The sequence below is a fragment of the Mauremys mutica genome, unplaced genomic scaffold (assembly GCF_020497125.1).
Source record: "Mauremys mutica isolate MM-2020 ecotype Southern unplaced genomic scaffold, ASM2049712v1 000085F_np12_subseq_1:107295_obj, whole genome shotgun sequence".
NCBI lineage: Eukaryota > Metazoa > Chordata > Testudines > Geoemydidae > Mauremys > Mauremys mutica.
Genome location: NW_025422833.1, coordinates 68569 through 78984, shown reverse-complemented (window position 1 = coordinate 78984; position 10416 = coordinate 68569). Strand labels below are relative to the sequence as shown.

Sequence of the window (10416 nt, the reverse complement as noted above, 5' to 3'; positions counted from 1 at the left end):
TCTAAGGTTTTTTTTTAGAATCACTACTTCCCCCATTCTGTAGGTGTGGCCTGCATTCTTTGTTCCTAGATATACAATTTTACATTTTGCTGTACTTAATTGCATATTGTTCACTTGTGCCTAGTTTACCAAGCAACCCAGATTGTTCTGTAGCGGTGACCTTTCCTCTTCATTATTCACCAATACTCCAATCTTTGTGTCATCAGCAAATATCATCATCAATAATGATTTTGTGTTTTCTTCCATTGCAGAGGTGTAGGATTTGTGGGAGAGATAAAGCATAGGAGCTACTAAGTTACCACTACACTAGTGAAGAATTCCCCAAGGCAGCAGGAGATCTCTACTAAATTAATTTTAATTCTTCTTTGCCCCCTCTGGCCCAGTAAATTTGGTGCACTATGCACAATTTAAATTACTTTAAAAGGTGTGAGGCAGTAGAGAGTCTGTAAGAAGGAGTGCAAAAATATTGCGCACATCTACTTCACACTGGTGTTGTAAGAATGTTTGTAAAGGCCTTTGAGATGCATTGATGCAAATGAAATATGAAGTGGCCATTTATAAGTAGGTGGAATAAAATCTTAAGGCTTGGTTTGAAAAACACACAACTTTTAAGTGGTACAGATTGAAATCAGGTTACTGGTCGTCTTGTTTAACCGATGTACAGTCCATAAGTAGTCCTTTTAGAAAATTCTCTCCATAGCTAACCGAGGGACCAATCCTATTCCCTTTGAAGTCAGCAACAAAGTTCCACTCTGCTTCATTGGGCACAGGGTCAGGCCCAAGATTATGATTCCTTGTCTCTGAGATCCAGTATTACCAACTCTGAGCATTCAAAAATCATGAGTCAGCCCTTAAAAAAAATCATGAGATTGGCTTAAAAATAATGAGTTGTTTAAAAATATAATAATTTGGTCTCATTTCACGTGTCTTCTGTTTTCTAAACCGTTAGGTTACATTTGAGTGACATTTTAAAGGTTTTCTCCACAACCAAAAGGGCTAGAAGCTGACTTCTTTTTAAAAACGACATCTGCGATTCTTACATGAGTCCAGGAATTGTGGCTCCAAGAAACACATCAAATATTCCAAGACTTGCAGTAAAAACACAAGAGGTAGTAACACTGGAGGCCTTAATATTTTACCGTTTGATCTATTGATCTGGTTTTGCTTTTGAATTCTTTTCATAATAAATATAGTAAAATGTAGACATGCAAAGGCACTGCCTAATTAATAGAAATATATATATATTTTTTACCAAAAAAAAATTCTGCCAAAATACAAGATTTCATTGGAATTTTTTTTTGGCAAGAAAATGTCATTTTTTATTATGTTTCTTTTTAATGGGAAATTTTAAAATAAAATTCAAATTCTTCAATTCAGTTCACTTTTTGAAATCAGAATTTCAAAATTTCAGATTCTCCTCATTTTTTCTTTTTCTGCCTCCCCACTCTTCTTTTTTAACGTTAACAATTAACCACAAAGAATCTGGCTGAGTCTTAGATGTGATACAGCTCTCATTGACGTAAGTGGAGCCTGGCTTCCAGTTGTGGGTCCTCTACGGCCAGATTCTCAGCTGGTGTACCTTGGCTTCGCTCCATCCCTTTCAACTCATGTTTTAAGTATTACTGTTTCAGGCCACACTATCAGGATTTCCTCCTACAGGAATCAGGTACAGAGAGACACTCTGCATTCCCTTTTGAACAAGGGCTGCGTCCTCGTGTTATCCCCAGATGCAGTAATGACGTGGGGCCATGGCAGAGCTGGCTGGACACAGAGAAGGGAGGTGCTCTCATGTGTATGAGGGAGCTTGGGAACAGGGGCCCGAGGCCAGGGGACTGTGTCCCCATCATTTTATACTGGCCATAAGGGTGAGCGACGGGGGGGAGGGGCGAAGAGGAACGAGTAGGAGGTGGCGTCTTTGGGGAAGAGGCGGTGTGGGAGCGGGGGCTTGGGGAGAAGGGGTGGGTGGGACCACGGTTCAGGTGCTGGTGGCCCCCCCGCATTTAGGGCGCTTCTGTTGCTCCAGTTTGGGAAGCATTATTTTTCAAAGGAGATGACTACGCTGCAGCACTGAGTCTCAGAGCCTGAGTCAATCAGCTCAGGGTCTTGGGGCTCAAGGTGGGGGGCTAGAAATAACAGTGTAAATGTTTGGGTTCAGGTTGGATCCTGGGCACTGAGACACAATCTGGGGGGAGTATCTCAGAGTCCTGACTCCAGCCCCAGCCCAAATGTTTATGCTGCTATTTTTATCCCTACGGCCTGAGCCCCACTGAGCCTGAGTCAATTGACCCAGGCTCTGAGACATGGTCCCACGGGCCTTTTATTGCGGTGGAAATGTACTCAAAGAGGTACTCAAAGAGGCCCTGTTGTTCTTCCTGGGGTATTATGAATGTGTATCTCCCCAACATGGGCCAGTGTCAGTGACACCATCTGACATCATATAATTAAAAAAGACCTTCCTATTAACAAGTCCTCCAAGTGCTGAATATATGCTGCTCCTGCACTGTCATCACAATCATGGCACGTAACCCATGTGCCTAATAGGGGGGATATCTCTTTAAGAGTTCATTTTGGGGTGCTGGAACAATTTTTATGGGGGGGGTCCGATGATGGAAACCATAGAAACCATGTATTTGGTGTTTGTTATTACTACTTTAAGCCAGGGTGTAGCAGCACCCTCAGCACCGCTAGTTCTAGCAGCACCGCTGAATCTATTGGGGGGTGAGTAGGAATGAGTTGTGTCTGGGTCATTGTTGCTAGGCAGATGCACAATTAGCTTTCCACACTCAGAAGTTTCTGGAATTCAGTGTGGTAGTTCTGGGTATGCTCAGTAGGTTCCTTGTAGCTGGACTCAAAACTACATGAGGGCAAATAATCAGGGCAGCTGCTTTACAAAAGACCATGTGCCCCATGTCAGTTGGGAGAAGCTGAGCCTAGGAGTGGAAAGCAGGCTGTTTTCCCTAACTCTGAAGCATTTTGCAACAGGTCAGTGATATTATTAACTCTCCAACTTGGAAGTCCTGACAGTTAGGGAGACCAAATGTCCCAATTTTATAGGGACAGTCCCAATATTCGGGGCTTTGTCTTATATAGGTGCCTATTACTCCCCACCCCGTCCCGATTTCTCATACTTACTGGTCATCCGACTGACAGTGTTCATTATAGACCGGGGAAATTGGGAGGGAAAATTCATTTCTTTTATTTTAAATGTATATTTTGAATGTTTGATTTTTAGTTAAACTGTTTTAGTTAAATTGTCTCGACCAGTATGCTTTGCCAACTTTTCTTTTCTTTAAATGTGATAATGGGGAAAGTCACTTATTTTGCTAATCTCAGTTTAGTATTTTTCTTGGAACAGAGTTGGTTTTTTAACTATATACTTAACTGAGTGGTGGCTAATTGGTGTCTGAGTGATTTCAGCAGAGGAGGAGGAAGAGTCTCCATGGATTCCAGCTGAACATTTCTACAAGCAAGTGAAGGTGAGATGTTGCTTTTGACTCAGCACACTGTGCAGATTTGGTGATCAAAGACTCTGAGACTCAGGTGAACTCAATCTAAGTTTTGCGAACTCAGAGTTTCTTCTCACTGTGTTTCTGTAGGGACTGACCTATTTGGATTAAATTTGTTTTCTTTATTTATGTTGATGTATAACTGTGAAGATGATGTCTATAGCTTATGCTTAAGAATTAAATTCATTCCTTTTTTTTTCTTTTGGACTTGATTGTGGGGAAGTTGGCCCTGTGCAATCCTTGCTGAAAATCATCAGTGACTAAATGCTGGGTCTCAAGCTGCTTTTCTATGTGAGTTGGAGGGTTTTTAGGCACTGGAGAAGGGCAATGAAGTAAACTCTGCCCACCTAAAGGTTACACAAGCATGTTTTTTAAACCACTCATGTTGTTATTGACCAGTAACATATTAGTTGCTGTCAGAGGGTTCCTAGGTATCTTTGTTCTCTCATGTAAACTTCAAATGAGTTTTCCTTCCACTGTTTACATGTCTCCCTCTGATTTATTTTACTGATCACTGTTTCATTTTGCAGCCTACACACTGACACAAAACAGGTTTTGTTGCCAGAGGAGATGCCAGACAGGGAGACAAGCTGACACCCAGAGGCCACGGCCGAAAGAAATTGGCATCTGGGTCTTGCAGCTGCCAAACCTTCTCTATGAGTGGCCACAGCAATCAGCTCCAGTGATGTAGCAAACTGAGGAGGAGGAGGAGGAAAAGGGCATGTGGTGCACAATCAATGCTGCAATCAAAAGGAAGATGCGGTGCCAGCTGGTTACTGCAGTTTTATCACTCTGCCAGAAACACAAAATAATATTTAAAGAAAACAACAACAACAAAAGCTTAGCAGCTTGCATGGCCTATAGCAGTGAATGTGAAGAGTGAGAAGGTGGGCCATGTGTGTGTGGCTGACACAGGATTCCTGCAGCAAAGGGGACCCTGAGGCCCATTTCTGTAGAGTGCCAGTGATTTGTGGGAGTCAGTTCACTTTAGAATTCTACAGCTACTTTTAAAAGTACAAGTTGTGCCAGGCAAAAGCCTGATCTATATGGCTGGAAATGTGGAAATTGCAGTCGTGGTGGTGGAAAAGGTTATTAACATAAGGATGGCCATTTACTACAGATGTTGAGAGATAATGGCTGGTTTTAATAGGCAAACCAACGCATTACAAACATTTGATGTATCAAAATGTGGGTGGGGTGGGATGGTAGAGGAAATTATCATTCACCATATGAATTGTTTTATTGTGTTGACCATTTTCTGTAGTTTTGAGGATTTTCTGTTAGAAAAAATATGAAGTGAATTGAAAAAAAAAGGTACATATATGTATGCTTGAGTACAAATACACCAACTGATTATCTTATTGCTATAACCCTTATAGTTCCTCACCTTCTCCTTCCCAGATTATCTGGTTACTCCTATATATTACTTCATGTCTAAAATTAGATTGTAAAGCTCTTTGGGGGATGGTCCATATGTTTATATTTTATTGAAGCATCTAGTGCACTTTTAGGCACAATAACAACAAACAACTGCTAAGAATTTAGTCAATTGTAATCTCTTTTGATAAACTTCAGAGAGATTCCACTATGAGAAAAGGGGGAAAAAAAGATGATGAAAAGCAGATACAAGAACATATTGCGTTTTCTAGGCACCAGTGCTTGAATATGAGCACGTTGGGTTGATCTATCATCCCCCTGTCCACCTTGTGTGTATGCTGAATTCTTCCACTTTTCATGTATTCACTTCTGTCTTTTTCAGATTGTGAGTTCTTTAGATCAGGACCATTTTTCTCCTTATACGTCGGTATGGTGCCTAAACCATTGTGGGTTTTACTGCAATACAATTAATGATGCAGCTGCAATAAGGAAGTAGCATGGGAGACTGTGTTATCCTAATGTTAATTCCTTACATGTATTTTAAATTGGTAGCATTTAAACAGTAGAACACATGGCTATATTGAGGGCAAGCTTTTATACTGATATTTATTTGAATCAAATTTGATTCCTCAACTTTTTGCATTTACAGTAAATAAATAAAATTGTGGCTGTTTCAGTGCAATGATGAGTGCAGCACTGTTATTTCTGTCATATTACATGTAAATATAAACATGGGAGACACATGGTGCTGAATTAAGGAAGCAGCATGTGAGGGTTTGTTTTTCAAATACTTATTTTTGTGTGTGGCTTACTTATTAACATGTATGAATCTGGTCTGAGCAGGCAGATCCACCTACTGTAGGTTCCCACCACTTTCATTGCTGTTGATACCAGCACCTCTGTGCAAATCTCTGAATGCGTTTCCAGAAAATCTGGTGCTCTGCGGTACTGAGGTTTTCTTTATGTATTTGCTAAATATATACCTGTGACCCAAAGCACTCCTGTATTCACACTCTATGCATTATTATAACCTTTTACTCCAGGGGGCATTCTGCGCCACTGTGTGCACACAGAATTCATGTCCTGTGCAGATTTATTTGTTCCCCACAGAAAAACCACTTTCTGATGGGGAAGTAAAGGGAAGCTGCAACAATGCTAACGTGACCTTCTCCAGCAGGGTGGTGTTGTTTTGGGTGCCCAGAGCACCCCGTGGAGAGATGTCAGATCCACCCCCCATCCGCCCAACCTCTTTGTATCTGGACCCCCTACTGAGGCTCACCCACCTGCACCCAGCATCCCTGCACCTTAATCTGCACCCATTGACCCTGCCCACAACCCCTACATCTGGAGCCCTCCCCAGCCTCACCCTGGCCAGTGGCTCCTACCCTACACCGAACTCAGCTCATAGTCCTGGCTGGACTAGGGGTGGGGGAGAAGTGCACTTCCCCTGCATGGAGCTGGTGGGGTAAGGCTGGGGATGAGTCAGACCCACCACAGAATGCCCCCTGCTACTTCTTGCCCCCATTGCTCCTGAGCCGCAGGGGGAGGGTCACTTTTTGGGGAACTGCTTCCTCATCCAGGGCCAGCTTTAGCAAGTGCGGGGCCCGATTTGAACAGTTTCAACGGGGCCCCACCAGGGATGACTGAAAAAAAAATACACATAAAAAAACACATGGGGCTTGTACTCACCGGGCAGCGCTCCTAGTCTTTGGAGATGGGTCCTTCACTTGATACGGGTCATCGACGGCACTGAAGGACCTGCCGCTGAAGTGCTGCCGAAGACCGGGAGCGCCGCCGGATGAGTAAAATTTAAAAAGGAGCCTCTAGTCAGGGAAGGGATTCTCAGCCACTTGCCCCCCTGGCGGCCCTGACCCTGGGCTCGGGGACCTCTGAGGCGCAGAGACCGATTCGGGGGAATTGGTGGAATAAGCCTAAAGCCTGCCCTGACCCTAAACCTATCTTCAAGTGCCTTACTCATAGGAACCCTAACCCCAACTCCAAGTGCCCTACCCATAGGAACCCTAATCCTAGCTCCAAGTGCCTTACCCTTAGAAACCCTAACACTAGTTCTTAGTGCCCTACTGTTAGAAACCATAACCCTAGCTCTAAGTGCTCTACCCTAAGGAACCCTACCTCCAAGTGCCCTAACCATAGGATCCCTAACCCTAGGGAGGGAAGCCCTTGCCATAGAAACCCCAACCCTAGCTACAAGTGCCCTACCCATAGGAAACCTAACCCTGGGGAGGGGAGCCCTACCCATAGGAACCCTATCCCTAGGGCAGGGTCACCTACCCTTAGGAACCCTAACCCTAGGGTGGGAAGCCCTACACATAGTAACCCTAACACTAGGGCAGGGTGCCCTACCCATAGGATTCCTAACCATAGCTCCAAGTGCCCTACCCTTAGAACTGTAACCCTAGGGTGGGAAGCCCTACCCGTAGGAACCCTAACCCTAGCTCCAAGTGCCCTACCCATAGGAACCCTAACCCTAGCTCCAAGTGCCCTACCCATAGGAACCCTAACCCTAGCTCCAAGTGCCCTACCCATAGGAACCCTGACCCTAGCTCCATGTGCCCTAGCCATAGGAACCCTAACCCTAGATCCTAGTACCCTACCCATAGGAACCCTAACCCTAGCTCCAAGTGCCCTACCCATAGGAACCCTAACCCTAGCCCCAAGAGCCCTACCCATAGGAACCCTTACCTTAGGGCGGGAAGCCCTACTCATAGGAACCATAGCCCTAGCTCCAAGTACCCTACCCATGGGAACCCTAACCGTAGATCCTAGTGCCCTACCCATAGAAACCCTAACCCTAGGCTGGGAAGCCCTACCCAAAGGAACTCTAACCCTAGGGCGGGAACCCCTCCCAATTGGAACCCTAACCCTTGCTCCAACTGCCCTATGCATAGGAACCCTAACCCTAGCTCCAAGTGCTCTAACCATAGGAACCCTAACCCTAGGGCGTGAAGCCCTACCCGTAGGAACCCTAAACCTAGCTCCAACTGCCCTACATTTACGAACCTTAACCCTAGGGCAGGAACCACTCCCCATTGGAACCCTAACCATAGCTCCAAGTGCCCTACCCCTAGGAACCCTAACCCTAGCTCCAAGTGCCCTACCCATAAGAACCCTAACCCTAGGGCGGGAAGCCCTACCCATAGGAACCCTAACCCTAGCTCCAAGTGCCCTACCCATAGGAACCCTGACCCTAGCTCCATGTGCCCTAGCCATAGGAACCCTAACCCTAGATCCTAGTACCCTACCCATAGGAACCCTAACCCTAGCTCCAAGTGCCCTACCCATAGGAACCCTAACCCTAGCCCCAAGAGCCCTACCCATAGGAACCCTAACCCTAGGGCGGGAAGCCCTACCCATAGGAACCCTAACCCTAGCTCCAAGTGCCTTAACCATAGGAAACCTAACCCTAGCTCCAAGATCCTTACCCATAGGAACCCTTACCTTAGGGCGGGAAGCCCTACCCATAGGAACCCTAACCCTAGCTCCAAGTGCCTACCCATAGGAACCCTAACCCTAGCTCCAAGTGCCCTACCCATAGGAACCCTGACCCTAGCTCCAAGTGCCCTACCCATAGGAACCCTGACCCTAGATCCTAGTACCCTACCCATAGGAACCCTAACCCTAGCTCCAAGTGCCCTACCCATAGGAACCCTAACCCTAGCCCCAAGAGCCCTACCCATAGGAACCCTTACCTTAGGGCGGGAAGCCCTACCCATAGGAAGCATAGCCCTAGCTCCAAGTACCCTACCCATGGGAACCCTAACCGTAGATCCTAGTGCCCTACCCATAGAAACCCTAACCCTAGGCTGGGAAGCCCTACCCAAAGGAACTCTAACCCTAGCTCCAACTGCCCTACAATAACGAACCTTAACCCTAGGGCGGGAACCCCTCCCAATTGGAACCCTAACCCTTGCTCCAACTGCCCTATGCATAGGAACCCTAACCCTAGCTCCAAGTGCCCTACCCATAGGAACCCTAACCCTAAGGCAGGAATCCCTACAGATAGGAACCCTAAGCCTAGCTCCAAGTGCCCTACCCATAGGAACCCTAAGCCTAGCTCCAAGTGCCCTACCCATAAGAACCCTAACCCTAGGGCGGGAAGCCCTACCCATAGGAACCCTAACCCTAGCTCCAAGTGCCCTACCCATAGGAACCCTGACCCTAGCTCCATGTGCCCTAGCCATAGGAACCCTAACCCTAGATCCTAGTACCCTACCCATAGGAACCCTAACCCTAGCTCCAAGTGCCCTACCCATAGGAACCCTAACCCTAGCCCCAAGAGCCCTACCCATAGGAACCCTAACCCTAGGGCGGGAAGCCCTACCCATAGGAACCCTAACCCTAGCTCCAAGTGCCCTACCCATAGGAACCCTAACCCTAGCCCCAAGAGCCCTACCCATAGGAACCCTTACCTTAGGGCGGGAAGCCCTACCCATAGGAAGCATAGCCCTAGCTCCAAGTACCCTACCCATGGGAACCCTAACCGTAGATCCTAGTGCCCTACCCATAGAAACCCTAACCCTAGGCTGGGAAGCCCTACCCAAAGGAACTCTAACCCTAGCTCCAACTGCCCTACAATAACAAACCTTAACCCTAGGGCGGGAACCCCTCCCAATTGGAACCCTAACCCTTGCTCCAACTGCCCTATGCATAGGAACCCTAACCCTAGCTCCAAGTGCCCTACCCATAGGAACCCTAACCCTAAGGCAGGAATCCCTACAGATAGGAACCCTAAGCCTAGCTCCAAGTGCCCTACCCCTAGGAACCCTAACCCTAGGGCAGGAATCCATACACATAGGAACCCTAAACCTTGCTCCAACTGCCCTACGCATAGGAACCCTAACCCTAGCTCCAAGAGCTCTACCCATAGGAACCCTAAACCTAGCGCGGGAAGCCCTACCCATAGGAACCCTAAACCTAGCTCCAAGTAACCTACCCATAGGTACCCTAACCCTAGGGCAGGAAGCCCTACCCATAGGAACACTAACTCTAGCTCCAAGTGCCCTACCAATAGGAACCTTAAACCTAGCTCCAAGTGGCCTACCCATAGGAACCCTAACCCTAGAATGGGAACCCCTACCCATAGGAACTCTAACCCTAGCTCCAACTGCCCTACATTTACAAACCTTAACCCTAGGGCAGGAACCCCTCCCCATTAGAACCCTAACCCTAGCTCCAACTGCCCTACGCATAGTTACCCTAACCCTAGCTCAAAGTGCCCTACCCATAGAAACCCTAAACCTAGCGCGGGAAGTCCTACCTGTAAGAACCCTAACCCTAGCTTCAAGTGCCCTACCCATAGGAACCCAAACCCTAGGGAGGGAAGCCATGCCCATAGGAACCCTAACCCTAGCTCCAGGTGCCCTAACCTTAGGAACCCTAACGCTAGCTCCAAGTGCCCTACCCATAGGAACCCAAAACATAGCGCAGGAAGCCCTACCCATAGGAACCCTAACCCTAGCTCCATGTGCCCTACCCATAGGAACCCTAACCCTAGGGAGGGAAGCCATGCCCA

The 10416-nt window shown here is 46.9% G+C and overlaps 1 long non-coding RNA gene across 1 annotated transcript; it reads left to right on the top strand.

Moving 5' to 3' along the window:
- The first annotated feature begins 2843 nt into the window (after positions 1 to 2843).
- On the top strand, positions 2844 to 5305 carry LOC123356948. The gene is made up of 3 exons (XR_006575473.1): positions 2844 to 2982; positions 3356 to 3476; positions 4037 to 5305. It is a non-coding gene; the product is annotated as an uncharacterized LOC123356948 (long non-coding RNA).
- Positions 5306 to 10416: the final 5111 nt, after the last annotated feature.